At 39.2% G+C, this 19,250-nt stretch overlaps 1 long non-coding RNA gene across 4 annotated transcripts in view; it reads left to right on the top strand.

The window, feature by feature from the left end:
- LOC140627486 (uncharacterized) overlaps positions 1 to 19,250 on the top strand; it is a 158,874-nt gene that overhangs the window by 36,970 nt on the left and 102,654 nt on the right. The window contains exons 1-2 of one of the 4 annotated variants that reach the window (XR_012026201.1): positions 6,738 to 6,983; positions 7,453 to 7,567. This is a non-coding gene — a long non-coding RNA (uncharacterized lncRNA). Of the gene's footprint in view, positions 1 to 6,737; positions 6,984 to 7,452; positions 7,568 to 19,250 lie in introns of those variants that run through there. The other 3 variants (XR_012026202.1, XR_012026203.1, XR_012026204.1) reach the window with 3 other exon arrangements.

Consider the following 19,250-nt stretch of genomic DNA (forward strand, 5'->3'; position numbering starts at 1 on the left):
ATATGTTTTGGATATTGACCCATTTTCAGATAGATCATTTGCAAATATTTTCTCTCATACAGCTGTTTGCCTTTAAGTTTTCTTTTCTTTTTTTTTGCTTTTAAGTTTTCTTGATTGTTTTTTTCATTGTGTAGAAGTTTTTTATTTTGATGTAGTCCTGGTGGTTTATTTTTGCTTTTTCCCTTACCTCAGGAAACATTTCTCAAAAAATTTTGTAATAGCTGAGGTCAAAGACATCACTGCCTGTGCTCTCTTCAGGATTTTGATGGTTTCAGGTCTCTTGTTTAGGTCTTTAATCCACTTTGAGTTGTTGTATGTAGTGGAACAATTTGGTCCAGTTTCATTCCTTTGCCTGTAGCTATCCAGGTTTCCCCTCGCCATTTGTTGAAGAGACCTTTTTCCATTATATATTCTAGCCTCCATTTTTGAAGCTTAATTGACCATATAATCATGGGTTTATTTTTGGGCAATCTATTCTGTTCCATTGATCGATGTGTATATTTTAGTGCTAGTACCATACTGTATTATTTGATACAGCTTTGACATATAACCTGAAGTCTGGAATTGTGATATCTCCAGTTTTGTCCTTTTTCAAGATTGCTTTGGCTATTCAAGATCTTTTGTGGTCCCATACAAATTTTAGGATTTGTTCTAGTTCTGTGAAAAATGTTGGTATTTTGGTAGGGATTCCGTTAAATCTGTTGATTGCTTTGAGTAATATGAAACTTTAAAAAATTTGTTCTTCCAATCCATGAGCATGACATGTCTTTCCATTTCTTTATGTTGTCTTGAATTCCCTTCACCAGCATTTTATAGTTTTTAGAGTATAGGTCTTTGAATTCTTGGGTTAAGTTTATTCTTAGTTACCTTATTATTTTTGATGTATTTATAAATGGGACAGTTTTCTTAGTATCTCTTTGTGCTGCTTCATTATTTGTGTATAGAAATGCAACACACTTCTGTAAATTGATTTTGTATCCTGCCACCTTCCTGAATTCATGTATCAGCTCTAATATGTCTTTTGGGTTTTCTAGATATAGTATTATGTCATATGCAAATAGTGAAAGTTTTACTTCTATCTTACTGATTTGGGTGCCTTTTATTTCTTTCTGTTGTCTGAATGCTGTGGCTAGCACTTCCAATACCATGTTGCAAAAAAGTGGAGAGAGCGGACATCCCTGTCTTGTTCCCGGACTTAGGAGAAAGGCTCTCAATTTTTCCCCATTGAGTATGATGTTCACTGTGGGTTTTCATATAAGGTATTTATTATGTTGAGGTATGTTCCATCTAATCCTATTTTGTTAAGGGTTTTTTACCATGAATGGTAGTTGTACTTTGTCAAATACTTTTTCTACATCTATTGAAATAATTATGTAGTTTTTATTCTTTCTCTTATTGATGTGATGTGTCATGTTGATTGACTTCTGAATATTGAATCACTCTTGCATTCTGGGAATAAATCCTGATGAATTTGATCCTGATGAATTGTTTTTTTAAGATTTACTTATTTTAGAGAGCACATGAGCAGGAGGGGCAGAGGGAGAGGGAATCTGAAGCAGACTCTGCGCTGAGTGCAGAGCAGGGATCAATCTCACAACGCTGAGATCATGACCTCATCCAAAACCAAGAAATCAGTTTAACCAACTGCACCACCAAGGTGCCCCAGTGAATGATTTTTTAAAAATGTATTGTTGGACTCAGTTTGTATTTTGTTGAGGATTTTTGCATCTGTGTTCATCAGAGATATCGGCCTATAGTTCTCCTCTTTTTTTTCCTTTTTTTTTTTTAAAGTAAACTATATGTTCAACATGGGGCTCAAACTCACCACCCTGAGATTAAGACAGCTAGCCAGTCCCCCTATGTAGTTCTCTTTTGTTGTAGTGTCTTCATCTGATTTGATATCAGGATAATGCTGACCTGATAGAATGAGTTTGGAATCTTTCTTTCCTCTTCTATTTTTTTGGAATTGGTATTATTTCTTCCTTAAATGTTCGGTAGAATTCACCCGTGGAGCCATCTGGTCCTGGAATTTTTTTGGGAGTTGTTTGATTACTGATTTACTTTCATTGCTGGCCATCAGTCTGCTCAAATTTTCTATCTCTTCCTGCTTCAGCTTTAGAAGGGTTTATGTTTCTAGTAATTTATCTATTTCTTCTAGGTTGTCCAGTTGGTTGACATCTAATTTTTCATAATCTCTTATAATCCTTTGTATTTCTGTGGTGTTGGTTGTTATTTATCCTCTTCTATTTGTGATTTTGTTTTAGTCCTCTATTTTTTAAATGAGTCTGGCTAGAGGTTTATCAATTTTTATCTTTTCAAAGAACCAGCTCCTGGGTTCATTGATCTGTTCTATTGTTTTTTAAATTTTCTGTATCATTGATTTCTGCTCTGATTTTTTTTTAAGATTTTACTTATTTATTCATAAGAGACACACAGAGAGAGGCAGAGACATAGGCAGAGGGAGAAGCAGACTCCCTGCAGGGTGCTGGATGTGGGACTGGATCCCAGGACCCCAGGATCATGACCTAAGCCAAAGGCAGACGCTCAACCACTGAGCCACCCAGGTGCCCCTCTGCTCTGATCTTTATTGTGTCCTTCCTTCTGATTGTTTTGGGTTTTCTTTGTTCTTCTTTTCCTAGTTCCTTTAGGTGTAAGGTTATGTTGCTCATTTGAGATTTTTCTTGCTTCTTGAGGTCGACCTGTGCTAGTACATACTTACCTCTTAGAACTACTTTTTGCTACATCCCACAGGTTTTGGACTGCTGTGTTTTCCTTTTCATTTGTTTCCATGTACTTTTTATTATTTCTTCTTTGATTTCTTGGTTCACCCATTCATTGTTTAGTAGCATATTATTCAGCCTCCACGTATATGTGCTCTTTCCAGATTTTTACTTGCAGTTGATTTCTAGTTTCATAATGTTGTGGTCAGAAAATATGCATGGTATGACTTTGATCCTTTTGAATTTGTTGATACTTGTTTTGTGGCCTAACATGATCTAGTCTGGAGAATGTTCCATATGCCCTTGAAAGCTGTGCATTCTGCTGTTTTAAGATGGGATGTTTGGAATATATCTGTTAAGTCCATCTGGTTCATCATGTCATTCGAAGCCACTGTTTCCTTGTTGATTTTCTGTTTGGATTATTTGTCCATTTATGTATGTGGGCTGTTAATGTTCCCTACTAGTATCATATTAACTATCAATTATTTCCTTTATCTTTTATGTATTCAGGTGCTCCAAATACATAAATATTTGGGTGCATAAATATTTACAATTTACAATTGTTATATCCTTGTTGGATTGTCCCTTTTATTATTGGATAGGGTACTTCTTTGTCTCTTGTTATAGTCTTTATTTCAAAATCTTGTTTCTTTTGTCTGATATAAGTATTGGTACCCTGCCTTTCTTTTGACATCCATTTGCACAATAAATGCTTCTCTGTCTCTTCAGTTTCAATCTGGACGTGACTGTAGATTTTAAATAAGTCTCTTTTAGGGAACATATAGAGGAGTCTTATTCTTTTATCCGTCTTGTCACCCTATGTCTTTTGGTTAGAGCATTGAGTCCCTTTATATTCAAAGTAATTTTTGATGGATATGTTTTTATTGCCAATTTCTTACTTGTTTTGTTGTTTCTGTAATTATTCTCTGATCCTTTCTTCTCTTGCTCTCATTGCTTACTGGCTTTCTTTAGTGATATACGTCGATTCTCTTCTTATTTTTTGCATATCTATTTCTGGCTTTTGATTTGTGGTTACCATTAGGTTTGCATATAACATCTTCTACATAGAGCAATCTGTATTAAGTTGATGCTCACTTATTTTGAATGAATTCTTTACTTCACCTCACATGTTTTAGGAATATTATGTCATATTTTAACTTCCTTTTATTTTGTGGATCCTTTTTAACTTCCCTTTTATGTTGTGGACTGATTTTTAGATATAGTTATTTTTACTGCTTTTGTGTTTTCTACTTTTTATACTCTCACTTATGATCTTTCCTTTCCACTCAAGGTGTTCCCTTTAATATTTCTTGTAGAGGTGGTTTAGTGGTCATGAAGTCTTTTAGTTTTTGTTTGTCTTAAAAACTCTTTATCTCTCCTTCTATTCTGAATGATAGCCTTACTGAATAGAGTATTCTTGGCTGCAGATATTTCCCACTCAGCACTTTGAATATATCATGCTACTCTCTTCTGGCTTGCAAAGTTTCTGTTGAAAGATCCAATGAAAACCTTATGGGGTTTCCCTTATATGTAACTGTCTTTTGTCTTATTTCCATCATCCTCCCTCCCTCTCTCCCTCTCTTTCTTTCTTCCTCTCTTACTTTCAGGCTCCATACCCAATGTGGGACTTGAACTCATGACCCTGAGATTAAGAGTCACATGCTTCACCAATTGAGCCAGCCAGACATGCCTCTGTCTTTCTCTTTCTGCTTTTAAAATCTCACTTTTTTTTAAACCATTTCAGTTACTCTATGTCTTGTAGACCACTTTTGGTTGAACTGGTTCAGGGATCTCTCTGCCTCTTTGATCAGCATGTTTCCTTCCCCAGATTTGGGAGGTTTTCAGGTTTTCTTGGAAAAAATTTTCTGCTCCCATTTCTCTCTCTTTTCTGGATTCCCTATTATGCAAGTGTGATTGCATTTGATGGAGTCACTGAGGTCCCATTTGATGGAGAATAAGTCTATTCCATTTGCATAATTCTTTTGTCTCTCACTTGCTCACTGTGATTATTTTGCATTAGTTTGTCTTCTAGATCATTAATTTTTTTCTCTGCTTTGTCTAGTCTGCTTTTATTCCAGGAAGTGTATTTTTAATGTGAATTTCTGTGTTCTTCATCTTTGGTTCTTTTTTAACTCTGTATTAAGGCTTGCAGTGATGGCCTCCCCTCATTTCTCAAGACCAGTGAGTACCTTATTGATCATTACTTTAAGTATTCAATTAGGCACATCACGTATCTCCATTTCACTTAGGTTTGTTAATGCAATTTTGTCCTATTCTTTCATTTGAACCGTACTCCCCTGTCTCCTCGTTTTCCCTAATTCTCTATGTTTATTTTCATGTGTTAGTAAAGTCAGCTATGTCTCTTGCTCTTGAAAGTAATGGGTGGAGTGTGTGCTTGTAACAAGGTGGTGCCCATTTTCTCCTACAGGGATGCACCACTGCTGTGGTAACTAGACCAGCCAGAAACTTTGCACAAAGCCTGCATGGATGCAGTTTTAACAAGGTTACATGTGTCCTCCACAGGAGATGGGAAATGGCAATGTTGGCAAGGTTTGCACCAGTGGTTTTGGAGAGGGGAGCCACAGGGCCAAGACTGAGACAGGCCTGATTGGATGGGGTGGAGCCCCGTGTAAGCAAGTTAGGTGGTAAATGCTGACAACTAACTTGTTCCTGCATGTGACCATTTGTTTATGCTGGGTGGCATGGGAGGGAAATGGTGCCTACTTCCTCCTCTGTTCTGAGAGAAGTCCCTTAGGGAACTCTGAGATTAGTAACTAACTCTCCCTCCCATATGCCTGAGTCATTTACAAAATGCTGCTTCTGGGATGTGTCTCACTGGGTTGTTTGTTGTACTGTCTCTTATAAGGGTATAGACTCAGCTTCCTATGGCCCTCTGGCCTCTACCAGATCTGAGCCAGGGATTTTTAAAGTTCCAGGCTCAAGTCCTGCTGGTTGTAAGAACTTAGGAAATTTGGACCCTCCTGATTTGCAAAGCCAAATGCTATAGTTTTCATCTTCCCTGTACAGGCTTCCTGGTATGATAGCCTGTTTCTCATCCCTCTGTGCACTCATGGCTCCTTCTCTCTGGTAGCCAGACTTGTGGAAGTTAGCTCCCTACCACACCTCTGTCCTTCCTACCCTCTTCAGTGTGGCTTCTTCTCTTGTTTTGCTAGCCTTCATGTAATTTTTCTGGGTTATTTGCATTGATATGAGTGTTATCTAGTTGTATTCCTGGGAGTAGGTGAGTTTAGGGTCTTCCTGCTGTGCTGTCTTCCCCAGAAGTCAGTTGCTCTTGGCTTTTTAGTCTCATATTAAATTCTCTTTGACTACTGAAGATCAGATACTATCCTACATGCTAGAGACACAAAAATAAAAATTCCCATCTTTAAGTGGAAGAGATAAATAAGCAAATAGGTGAGTAGGTAGTGGTAATGCATTGTCAGAAGTGTTCTGGTAGTGGTATGAATGTGGGCCCTCTAGGGACAAAGAGGAGTATCTAGGACAGATATCTGTAAATGACTTTTGTAATTACCCAGTTTTTGTAAGTAGTTAGCCGTTCAGATTACCTAGCTCTAAACTTGACCTTGGGTAGCTTAGAGAAGCAACAGCAGAAGCACAGGGCAGCCCCAGTGGCACAGTGGTTTAGCGCCACCTTTGGCCCTGGGTGTGATCCTGGGGACCCAGGATTGAGTCCCATGCTGGGCTCCCTGCATGGAGCCTGCTTCTCCCTCTGCCTGTGTCTCTGCCTCTCTCTCTCTCTCTCTCTCTCTCTCTCTCTCTCTGTGTGTGTGTGTCTGTCATGAATAAATAAAAACAAAATATTTTTAAAAAAGAAAGAAAAGCACAGAAAGTTTGTGACTTGTGTGTGGCTTGCATTCCTGTATTGTGTTTGTGAGTCAGCTCCTTGGAATGTGGAACGCATTTTTCCCACAGAAAACAATGGTATCCATGGTAATTAGGTTCCCAGGACAGCCCATAAAAGCCTATGCAATGCAGAATCTAAAGGATCATGCTATATTAATACCATACATGCTAATGACCATGCAAAGCTATGCCTCTGTGGGAAAATCCATTCCATGTTTTAACCATGGGTCCCAGAAACATAGTCTTTCCCACTAAAGCTTCAATAGTGTGTGAAGAAATGCTTGCTATGCCATCCCTCTAGATGGTAAACCAGTGGGCTCAAGTATTTCCTCAGCTGCAGGTTTAATTCTGAGTGTTAGATGGAATTGGGAAGAGGATATCCCAGGAAGAGAGATGGAGGTAAGCAATTCCTCAGGAAAGCAATAAAGATGTAAAAAGAAAGGAGAGTCAAGGAAGTGAACAGCTACCTTAGAGAAGCATGAGTTCCCAAGGTCAACATAGGCAGGAATGAAAGTATAGCCAGGAAAGTACATCCTTACCCAGGGTAGTAGAGGGGAAGAAAGAGAGTAGTTATTCTTTATTGACTTCCAACTGAGTTCTAGTGTGCCTTAGATATTTTACATGCATCTTTTTAATTTTTATTATTTATTTTTAAAGATTTTATTTATTTATTCATGAGAGACAGAGAGAGACAGAGGGAGAAGCAGGATCCCTACAGGGAGCCTGATGCAGGAGTTGATCCTAGGACCCCAGGATCACCACCTGAGCCAAAGGCAGATGCTCAACCATTGAGCCACCAGGTGCTTCTACATACATCTTTTTTAATCCTTAAAACAATTTCTCAATTTCTTACTATTCCTATTTTCAGGGGAGATAACTGAGAAGCAAAGAAAAGACCTTCCCAGGATCATGCAGCTAGTAAGTGGCAAGACTGGGATTCATAATCAAATTCCATGAAGGTTTCATAAGAAACAAGTTCATTAGTAAGTAGTATTTGTAAACTGGCGATGTCACCTCATTTTTATGATGAGAAAAATTGAAGCAAAGGCTTTAAGATTCATTCTTTCAGAATATCACTGCTATAGAAAGGTAGTACCATCAGAGTCATAACTATGGTAAAGCCTGACTCAGCCCAGTGAGGTTCATTACATGGATTACCTTCTATCAGCAAGATAATGCATGTTCCTCCAAGCCTTTAGTGTACTGTTGAATGTTTTTGTATTTAAATAACATTCTGGTAGACTAAGTCTGCCTACAATAAGTGAAGCAATAAAGATATAAACACAGTACATTAGAATAAAATGGAGACCATAATTCTGACTCAAGGGATCCGAGGAGGTTTGTGAAAGACACAGTGGTAGTATCTGGAGTTGGGCCTTGAAGACTCTTGATAGTAAGTAATAGATAAGCAGACCTGGAGAGAAGACATTCTGGGAAGAGTAGCCAGATGCAGTGTGCCCATTTGTTGTGCACTTTACTTTGTGTTGGTGTCCTGGGTAACACTTGGTCAGTGTATGTTTTATGAAAATTATTTATTCCTAAGTGTAATCCTGTAAAGTGAGTAAATTATTAACTCGATTTTATAGATAAGGAAATTAAGATCCAAAATAGGCTATTTGTCCAAATCTACACAGCTAATAAATGGTGGAATCTAAAACCTACAAATTGAGTCTACACATTTACCCTTTTAATGGGGTCATTTTATGTGCTTTAGGGGGCACTCACTGTGGACCGAATTCTTTCCCCTCTACATTCATACATTGAAGCACTAAGTCCCAATTTGTTACTGTCTGGACGTGGGGCCTTAGGAGATAATTAGATTTAGATGAGTTCATGAGGATGGAAACATTAGGATTAGGGCTCTTATAATAAGAGATAGCAAAGATCTTGAACAACACCCCTTTATCCCAATCTGAATGTGCAGCAAGAAGGCAGCCATCTATAAACTAGGAAGAAAGAAAGCTCTCACCAGAACCTGACTATACTGGTACCTTGATCTTGAACTTTTAGCATCCAGAACTGTAAGGAAATTAAAGTTCTGTTGTTTAAGTGCCCCAGTTTACAGTATTTCATAATGGCAGCCTGAGGTGACTGAGGAGACATAGAATTTTGCCAGAATCTGGCGAGATTGGCTAAAGCAGGAATTTGAATGTTATATTCAGGATTTTGGACTTTGTTCACTGGCTTCCTCATATCAATTAAATATTTTTAGGATGAAATATGTGATTTGATCAGATGCTAATATTCTGTGCCCTCTGCATGGAACCAATAGAGAACAATGCAAAGATATTCAGGTGTAGACAAAATCAAGTAACAAAGTCTTTGGTAGATGATAAATTGAGTAGGTAGTTGGAAGAAAGAGAATCATTGGCTGCTTCACAGAGGAAACTGAGGTGGGGCTAGATAGGATTTGCCTAGGAGAGAGCAGGGAGGAGTACTCCACGGGCATACCTCATTCTGTTGCACATTCTTTTTGTTTGTTTTTAAATATTTTGCTAATTTGTTCTTGAGAGACACAGAGAGTTAGAGACATAGGCAGAGGGAGAAGCAGGTTCCCTGTGGGGAGCCTGATGCAGGGCTCAATCCCTGGAACCTGGGGATCACAACCTGAATGAAAGGCAGAAACTCAACTACTGAGCCACACAGGTGCCAGTTCTATTTTTTCAATAGCATTTGTCCACATTATGTCTGTCACATTTTATTAATTCTTGAAATATTTTAAACATTTTCATTATATTTGAATTGCTGCAATTTCATGGTCAAACTTTAAGGAATAAGGAGTTGCTGCTTCTTATGGATGAGCAAGGGAAGTGGCTTCTTGAGATGGAATCTACTTCTGGAGAAGATGCTGTGAAGATTGTTGAAAGGAAAACCAAAGGTTGTGAATATTATATAAACTTGGTAATGCTGCAGCAGAGTTTCAGGGGTTTGAGAGGATTGGCTCCAATTCTGAAAGAAGTTCTACCATAGGTAAAATAGCCTTGCTTGTTACAAAGAAATTCTTCATGAGGGAAAGAATCCATCAATGTGGTAAATTTTGTTGTGGTTTTATTTTAAGAAATTGCCACGGGGACCCAAACCTTCCCCAACCACCGTCCAGATCAGTCAGTGGCCATCAATATCATGGCAAGACCCTCCCCAATCCAGCAAAAATATTATGACTCCTTGAAAGTTTAAATGATGTTTAGCAGTTTTTAGTGATGAAGCATTTTTAAATTAAGTTACATATATCATTTGTTTAGACATAATGCTATTGCACTTAACTTAAAGCACCATATAGTGGAGACATAGTATTTATATGCACAGAGAAACCAAGAAGTCATCTGACTCATTTTATTGTGGTCTGGAAGCAAACCCATGGTATCTGCTATGCCTGTATTCCTGGAGAAGGGAATGGCATGTAGAAAGTCACATGAGGGGGAGTGAATGTGGTGTGTATTGCAGGACACAGTCCTGTTTGGCTGGGTCAGAGTGAATTGTAAAGGAAGATAGAAGAATGTAGGTTGTCATCGCTACACAAAGAACTGCCTGAGGGAACTGAGATGAGGTCTGGGGCCACATGGTTATGTCACCTTTCCTGAAGCTGAAGGACATCAGGCAGAAACTGTGCTTGAGATTCGTACATTTCTTTTGGTGCTAAACACTGATTGCTATATACTCAGTACTCTTCTTGGTTGTGTGCAGAGTTCCTGCCCTTAGAGAACTTTGAATCTAGTTAGGACAAATAGTCATATTTAGGCACTCACTAGTTAATCTGAAACAGAGTTGGGCAAAGAGACAAGGAGGGCTGGGTATCCTGCAAGCATATGTGCCCATGTTCCCCTGAGCATGAGGAGGGTAAGAGTTGAGGATAGGAGGTGGGACAAGGCCAGCTAAGGGAGACAAATTCTATAAGACTGGGATTTAAGGAAGAGAGGAGATTCCTTTTCATAAATATAAACACTTCAGCTATTGCCTCGGTGAAATTTCTCTTATTCTGTGAGAGGCAAAATTGGGTTATAGATGATGGTCTGCATATAGAATGTATGTCATTGACACATTTTAGAGGCCTGTCCACTGAGAGCTTATAGTTCTTGTTGAGTTTATGTACTTTTACTGAACCATTATTGAAACAAGTCTCTTCATTTCCTCATTGCTTTGCTTTCCTTTAGCATCTGAAATACCACAGAGACTCTGCTGATTTCCTACACTCAGAACTTTATTATTATTAACATAAAGGCTGTTTCTCAAGTTCTCCGAGCATTGATCAATACAATATCCTTTGAAATCAATTGGATTCATTAAGTAGAAATCGCAGAACAGAGATCTAGTCATCTTGAATGTTTGGAGCTTTGTTGCAAGTCTTTGTGTTGATGCATTTGTTGTTGTTGTTAGCAAAGAATATTTATATTGTAGAGGACAAAAAACATGGGGGTATTTAACAAAAAGAAAACAAATCAGGAATGATGGGTTTACGTGTAGGTATTTTCGTGTTACTATTCACACCCATCAATCTCTTCATTAACTTATAAGCCATTTATTTAGTCCAGCTCTAGGCAACATTTTTAAGAGCTGTAGGAGGCTGAGAAACAAGCACAACTTTGCCCCCGTCCATTAAGAGGTTTATAATTGGAGATATAAATATTACTTAACTAGGACTGTGTGTTATAAGAGTGGTGTAATTTGGAGAGGGGGATCTCATTATGGCTTGGCTTGGCTGCCAGAAGCTTGTTAGAAGGGAAATCCATGCTCAGGCTTGAGGAATGGGTACAAGGTGGAAAGTGTGAGAATTCATATGAGGAGCCCAGCATCAGTTAATATGCATAGGGAAGACTAATCATTGCTTCTTCAGTGGGCAGTGAAAAGATGGAAGTGGCAGTAGTGGAGGATTTGTGTAAAGGAGTCAGGAGATAGGACTTTGAAATAGCTGATTGGGACCAGCCTGTGGAGAGCCTTATATGTCAGGCTGAGATTGGACTTGATCCCTTAGGCAGTGGGGGAGTCATAAGACTGTGGTTTAGCACCTTATCCCTCAGACAGATATTAGACTAAAGATTAATTGTACCTTTATATATGTGTCATATCACAGATCACCAAAGGCTGCTATTCACCGTTGCAGTGTAAGTTAAGTAAGATCTTGAATCAAAAAGCACAGGGGATGGTTCGATATAAGAACAGGAATGGGAAAAAAAAAAGCATCATTAATATTCAAACCCTGTCATAGTCACAGTTGCACCTCACTTCTTTGTTCTATTCTTAATCTTCTTTAAATATTTTTAGCATTAACTACACTATATAAAGAATGCTAATGAAGAGTTAGGACCATTGTGCACTTGGTATCAAATTTTCTGACAAGATATGAATCCCCTTTAAGTGGATCAGTTAAGAGGGTATGGTGCCTTTAAATCGTTATAACAGGATGACTAGTACCAAATTGAGGGCAAATTAGGTGAATCACTACTATAAAACATCCAATCTATCCATACTGTAGCACACATTTTCTCTTCAAAATCAGGGAGGCATTAGAGACTCAAGCAGACATGCCTGGTGTTTTGATTGGGAGCCTGATCCATGATTTGGCATTCCAATAAGTAGAGGAAGGCTGTGTCTACACGGTGTTGATTTCTCTGTTTTATGCTGGGGAAAACAGAACTTTGGCCCACAATCCAGGTATTTCTGCATATTTCCAAACATTTCATACCAAGTAGGCAGCTTTTTTGCCGAATGTTTTTTTTTATATTAGTTTTGGGTAGATACTTGGCAATGGGTAAACAAAATTCTGTTCATGATGAGAAGGCTTTCTATTCAAATTTCTTGTGGAATTGTGTGTGTGAACTTAGAATCTTGGTAGAAATACGCCATTGTTAAGAAACTGCTGAAAACTGACTTTTGCTCTCTCTCATTCCTTCCCATCTCTAAAATGCAGCTGTCTAAGAAGCAGGTACTGACACATTTTATTCAAAGGGAAAGGCATACCCAGAAACAACCCATTTTTTGGCCAGCTCAGTTAAGAGATTTATACCATCCTAGGAAACAGCTTAATCTGTCCCTGTCTGATTTGTAAATCACAGCATTTGGCACTGTATTCCAGAAGCTAACAAATTGTTCACATTATAGTCACAAGATTTTTTTTACCTATTAACATATGTAGGAAAGCCCTGGGTTGGGGGTCCTTAGAAATTCCTAATTCAGTGACCATAAACACCTTGTCACTTGTGCTTTAATGCTCTAAAACCTTTCTCTTTGCCTATATAAATCCCACTTACCATGTAAGGTCCAGCTTGGATGTCCCCTTCTTCAGGAGGCTTCTACTGATGATACAAAAAGGAAGCACTCTCATCTTTCTCTATACTGGCACCTTGTTGATGGTCATGTAGCACTTACCACATGTAGCCTTGTACCAGAGTAATTTGGTTAGATTTTTCCTGTTGTGGAGGGCCAATTTCCAAAGGACAGAGACAATATCTCATATTTTTATATTGTCCCACAGAACCTACACCATGATGAGCACATAGCATGCCCTCTGCAAGCATTAACTGAATTAATTCAGGCATGATGTGTATTTAACTATAGACTTTCAAGGAGGGCAATGGGAAATGACATCTTCAACATGTGAGGCAAAGGCAATGCTTTGAAACACACTTTTAAGTTAATCAGTTTAGTTTTTGTGTGCTGAGTCCTACCATGGATGAATTTGAGGATATAAAGCTAAATTAAAGGGTCAATCTCGTTTTGGAAGAACAAGGGAAACCTGATCTGGGAACAGAAAAAAATTGGCACCATTCAGTAAACATTGAGTCTGACTTTCATGCCAGCTACTATGCCAGTAGTAGGAATCGAGAGATGAATAAGACATAATTCCTGTCTTTAAGAGGCTCCTGGTCTATGAACAAGGAATTTGGGGAGGTGAGATGTGTCAAGAAACATAAGGGAAAGACATTCGAGATTACCGACACCAATTAGACATTGGAGACAACCCAAATGAGAGCAGATTCTTGAAGGCCTAGTTTCCTACCTTACTGTTCCATGTTCTTGGCGACTTTTGATAATTCCAAAGGCATACTGAAGCAGAACAGGAAATGTCAACCGCTATCATAAGGTGATATGCACATTGGACTTCTTGTCAGACAAGTCACATTTGATTTCACTTACTCTTCCTTGGTACCTCCGCATACCTGGTGTTAACGTCAAGAATATGGCTAATACTCTAAGAAAAATAGAAAGGACATTTGCGAGACAGAAAAAGGCCAAAGAGGATGATATCTAGGGCCTCTGAAATTTTCCCTTGTCCTATATATACACACACAACCTGGACCATAGGGCTTCATCTACACACACATATACAACCCGTATTCCTATATTCTCTCTCTCTCTCTCTCTCACACACACACACACACACACACACACAGATGTGCACTGACATGTGTGCACATGCACACATACATACATGTTTGCACCCTTAGAAGCCCTGAATGTAGCCGCTGGCTCTTGATGGCATTCTGTCAGCCATGAGGTTTGGTGATAAGGTTATGGTGTGAGTTGAGTTGGAGGCTCACTTGTTATTCCTCCCCATGCCCCACACACCTCCAGCCACTGGAACCTGGTTTCTAGATTTGGAAGTGTCAGGTCTCCTTGAGAATCTCCTTCCTGGGGTCTGAACATTCATCCCAAGGAGGCCAGATGACAACCTAATCCCTTCACCTCTTCAAAACTGAGTTCCTTTTCATGGACAGTATTTTTCTTAATCATGGGGAAATATTTAAAAGAAATAGAAGAACAAATTGGTGCACTAATACTGGTTTTTAAACATGCAAATCTCTGTGCTGTTTGTGCTCCATAAAGAACTGGGCATAGGGTCTCTGCTTCAGATACTGAATTTTTGCTTTGTAGTGTTTGTCAAGTGGCAATGATTGCATACCAAACTGACCATCCGATATCCATAATGACCAGGAGCCATCTGCATGACTTTCAGGGGACAATTCATCTAGGATCCAAGTCTCTGGTTGGGATAACTTTAACTAACAAGGAAAGTCACAAAACTCCTTTTGAATGCCCAGAATTTACTGCCTGTGGGACTGGTGAACACGATGTGTTTTACAAAGATCAATAATACAATTTAGATGCTTGCTGTATTTCAAACTAAATGGAACAATATTAATTCAAAGTATAAACAGCAGTGAAGCAGCCCAAATGTCAAAGTTTTTGAAATGAGACATGAACTGAACATATTCCCCCCTCCTCCCATACCAAGGAGCATCTTAGCTATTTTTAATTAGAACTAGCTAAATATAGCTCTTATCTTTATAGACTAGGGATGTGGTTGACATTTGGCTAAATCTTTTTTAAATACAAGGCTTATAAGTTATGTTAGTTGCTGGGAGAGAAGAAATTAAATGCTCAGACTCTGAGCTGACCTAGTTTAGAGGTTCAAGCCAAAGAGAAAGTTCACAGAATACAACGAGAGTTGGAAAAACAGGATTTGTTGCTGCCTTAGTAGTAGCCTCCACTGAGACTGGGAGAATGGAGGCGTCTCCATGACAGATTTTTGAGAAGTAATTGTAGTCTTGGTAAAGGAAATCAATCACAGTGATATGGAGATCATCAAATAGGTCACACAGGAAGCATTGCGTTTTGGTCCACTGCAAATGGGTTGCCCCTGTTGGGGCATAGTAGCTGAGCTCCTGTGAGGGTTCAGAACATAAATAGGTTGTGTTACCACCTCTTTGATGGGCCTGTCTGCATGGCCTCTGTGTCTACCTGCTATGAACCCAAATGCTGGCCATGACCTCCCAGCTTGGCTTGATCATTTTGATGATGAAGATTATGGCTGACCTGAGCAGTCAAGCCACAGGATGCTTAGAGTTCTGGGAGTGAGGAAAATGGAAAGGCTGCTGAGGTGTCATTTGAGGTGACAGGCAGGATCCGCCAAAAGGAAGAGTGAGGATTTTCTAAACAAATCCTCCCAACATTTTATGAAATACCAATATCCATTCAAAGAACAGTGCTTAGGGATCCCTGGGTGGCGCAGCGGTTTGGCGCCTGCCTTTGGCCCAGGGCGTGATCCTGGAGACCCGGGATTGAATCCCACGTTGGGCTCCCGGTGCATGGAGCCTGCTTCTCCCTCTGCCTGTGTCTCTGCCTCTCTCTCTCTCACTGTGTGCCTATCATAAATAAATAAAAAACTTAAAAAAAAAAAAAAACAAAGAACAGTGCTTAGAAACAGTGGTTTGGGATAAAACTTATTTTTTCACTTTGATTCTCTGAGGACCAGAGAGCATGTGTAGAGCATGCAAAATGTATTTTCAGAGCATATATTATGTCCCTCCTCTTCTTTATCTCTACATGCTAGAGATTATAGAAACATTAGAAAGATAGGAGTTCATTTAGTTTACAAATGTTTTTTTATCCCCTGAGTGGGATGTTGTAGAAAAATATCCTCAAGTATTTGAGTATTGTAGAGAAATCAGATAATGTAAATAAGCAAAAATAAGAGCAAAATGATGATCACCCATAATGCAAACCCAGAGGCAACTATTACATTATACAATTTCTTATGCATTTATACATTTGTGTATGTGTATGAAAACCAGAGTATTATAAATATATATATAAATATGTAATATAAAAATAAAGACTGATGCAATGCACATGACGTGTATGTGCATAGAAAATATTGTATTTTTTAGACAATATGCCATTTTATATGCTACTGTTTTGTTTAATAACATTGTTTTATTCATTTTTTATTTTTTTAAAGATTTATTTATTGAAAGTGTACATGTACACGAGCAGGGGGAAGGGAAGAGGAAGAGGGAGAGAGAGAATCTCAAGCAGACTCCTGGCAGAGCATGGAGCCTGATGTGGGGCTCAAGCCCAAGACCATGATATCATGATCTGAGTTGAAATCAAGAGTCAGATGCTTTACCGACTGAGCCACCCAGGTGCCCCAACATTGTTTTATTTTAATAATTGGGCTCATGTAACCAAATAGTGGAGTTAGTACATATCTCACATCTGCAAGTTCTTTTCTCCTTCCTACATAGCCCAGCCAGATAATCAGGCATGTCCCCGTTGTAAGCGTAGTAGTGGTTTATAGCCAGCATCTGTTCTATTCTGATTGCATGGTGTCCATGCCATACTGATTGCCAAATATTGAATATTACCTCTGAATACTACAGGAAATCTTGACATGCTAAAGAATATTATAGAGTTGTGAGAATTAGGCCACAGGCAGCTAAGCAAAAACCTGCCATGTGTTAAGATGGCCATAGGAAAAATGGATGTCTATATCTCCTTTGTAGATGTAAGCAAAGGTAACAGTGCTGCTACTCAGTATTGACTAGGTTCATTACCCAATGAACAGTAGAGTCTGCAGAGAGAACTGGATTTACAAGCCTGGGATAGTTAGAGGTGGCTTCACAGAGGTGATACTATTTGAGATAAGAGGAGAAAGTGGGATGCAACTCGAGTGAAGTGAATAAGAAAAAGATATACTGTATTCAGGAACCTGGAAGATTAGATTTGCTTTTAGATTTATTCTCTTGCCTTGCTCTGTGAGGGTTTTGACCCTTGCAAACTTTATTGTTTGGTTTTCATAGCCAAATGGCTTCTGGTTTGATTTGACCAATAGGAAACATGAGTCAGTGATTGGAGGACAGAAGAAGACTGGAAACCATGGTATTTCCCCTCGCTATAGTTTGGGTTTCAGCCAGTTGGCAACATATCCTCTCATTGGCTCTTGTTCTTACTGAGAAGATGTAGGTAGAGTCTCAGATTTTGTTGAGTGTTATCTTCCTCTGAATTCCAGCTCCATTTTCTGGTCAATCTCACTCAAGTTCCCAGACTTATAATATTATTTCCTGCCTTTGTCCCTCAGCCCCATGGGTGGTAGCAGCTGCTTGGTGTTACTAAGCTGTAGGTTGTCTCATCTTTCCTCCCTATTTGTTCTTTCTGTTCTTCTAACTTGGTTATAACTTGTTTCCTATATTGAATTCTCTCTATTGAGCTAGCTGTTATGGGTTGTTTTCCTGGCTGGATCCTGACTGATAAGGATTGATAAAAGACAAGGCTGTTAAGATGCTTAGGGCCAGATTGGTGAACAACTCTATTTCTTGCACAGGTAGGCAAGCTTGCCATGCTATAAGAACCTCCAGAATGGTAGTAATATACAAACATATTCAGCCACTGAAAGGCTCATATTTGTCTCCTGTGAATTTCAGTTTATTTCCCAGGATGTCTCCTGTAGCAAAATTGGAAGTGAACTGTGCTTCTCTTCCTCTTCACTTCATGCAGTAATAGGCATCTGGTAGAGAGGAAGAAGATCAAAATGGAGTGTAATTGAGCTTCTTGGTCATGAATCCTGTAAAAGAGATAGAAACATACACTTAGTGGGAGCACTGACACCTGGTTCTGCCTTGGGAGCTATAAAAGCCTATCAGGAGGAGCCAATGTCTGAACTAAATCCAGAAAGTAAGCATATTCGTTTCCAATTGCTGCTGTAGGAAATTACTGCAAATGCAGTGCTTTCAAGCAACACAAATTTATCATATGACAGTTCTGGAGGTCAGAAGATTGACACGTGTCTCACAGGGCCAAAATCAAAAACTCAGTTGTCATGACTGAGTTCCTTTTGGAGGCTCTAAGAGATAATCATTGCCTTGCCTTTCCCAGCTTCTAAAGCTACCTGTATTACTTGGCTGGTGGTCCTCTTCTTTTACCTTATAAATCTGCACATCGTGTGTTCACATCTCTCTCTGACTCTGGTCCTCCTGGCTCTCTTATAATGACCCTTATGATTACACTAGGCTCAACTGGAGAATCCAGGATAATCTTGAGAATCAAATTTGAAAAATCCCTTTTGCTATGTAATGTTACATTCAAAGATTCTGAGAATAAGGATGTCTATGCTGCAGGGGAGTGGATCCATTATTCTGCCTACCATGGTAGGTTAGGTATCCATTAGGTAAATTGAAGAAGGGAAAGTATATTCTCTTCAGAAGGAGCAGATTGTGCTGTACAGAAGCATAGGAAAATGTAGCACATTCTAGTCCATCAGCAGATAATTATCATCACTGTCATTTCTCCAGCCAAAAAAAGGCATATTCACTAGGACCTCCAAAACAGACACTGGGCCTCACATCCCAACACTGCAAGAAGTATGTTTATGTAAGCCAAAATACAGGCTATCCTAAAGCTCAGCTGAATATAATCCTTTAGCAAAGTATAAAGGACATTGGACTTGGAGTCTGATGGTCCTGTAACCTGTTTCAGCTTTGCCACCTGTCTTAGTCCTTTTGGGCTGCTCTAACAAAGATACCATACACTGGGTAGTTCTGATCAACCAAAATTTATTTCTCACAGTTTTGGAGGCTGGGAATTTCAAGATCAGAGTGCTGGCAGATTCATTGTCTGGTGAAAACCAGCTTCCTGGTTTCTAGCTGGCAGTTTGTTTGCTGTATTCTCACATGGTAGAAGGGAAGAGGGAGTCATCTGGAACCTCTCTTATAAGGGTACTAATCCTGGTCACTCATGATCTCATCACCTTGAAATGTTGCACCTCCACATATCATCACAGTGGGCATTAGCTTTCAGCATATGAATCCTGAGGCGGGCGGGGTGGGGGCACATTCAAACCATAGGATCACCAAATAGCTTGTATACTTAGGGGAGAGACACTTACTCTCTTTT

The sequence above is a fragment of the Canis lupus genome, chromosome X (genome assembly GCF_048164855.1).
Source record: "Canis lupus baileyi chromosome X, mCanLup2.hap1, whole genome shotgun sequence".
Classification (NCBI taxonomy): domain Eukaryota; kingdom Metazoa; phylum Chordata; class Mammalia; order Carnivora; family Canidae; genus Canis; species Canis lupus.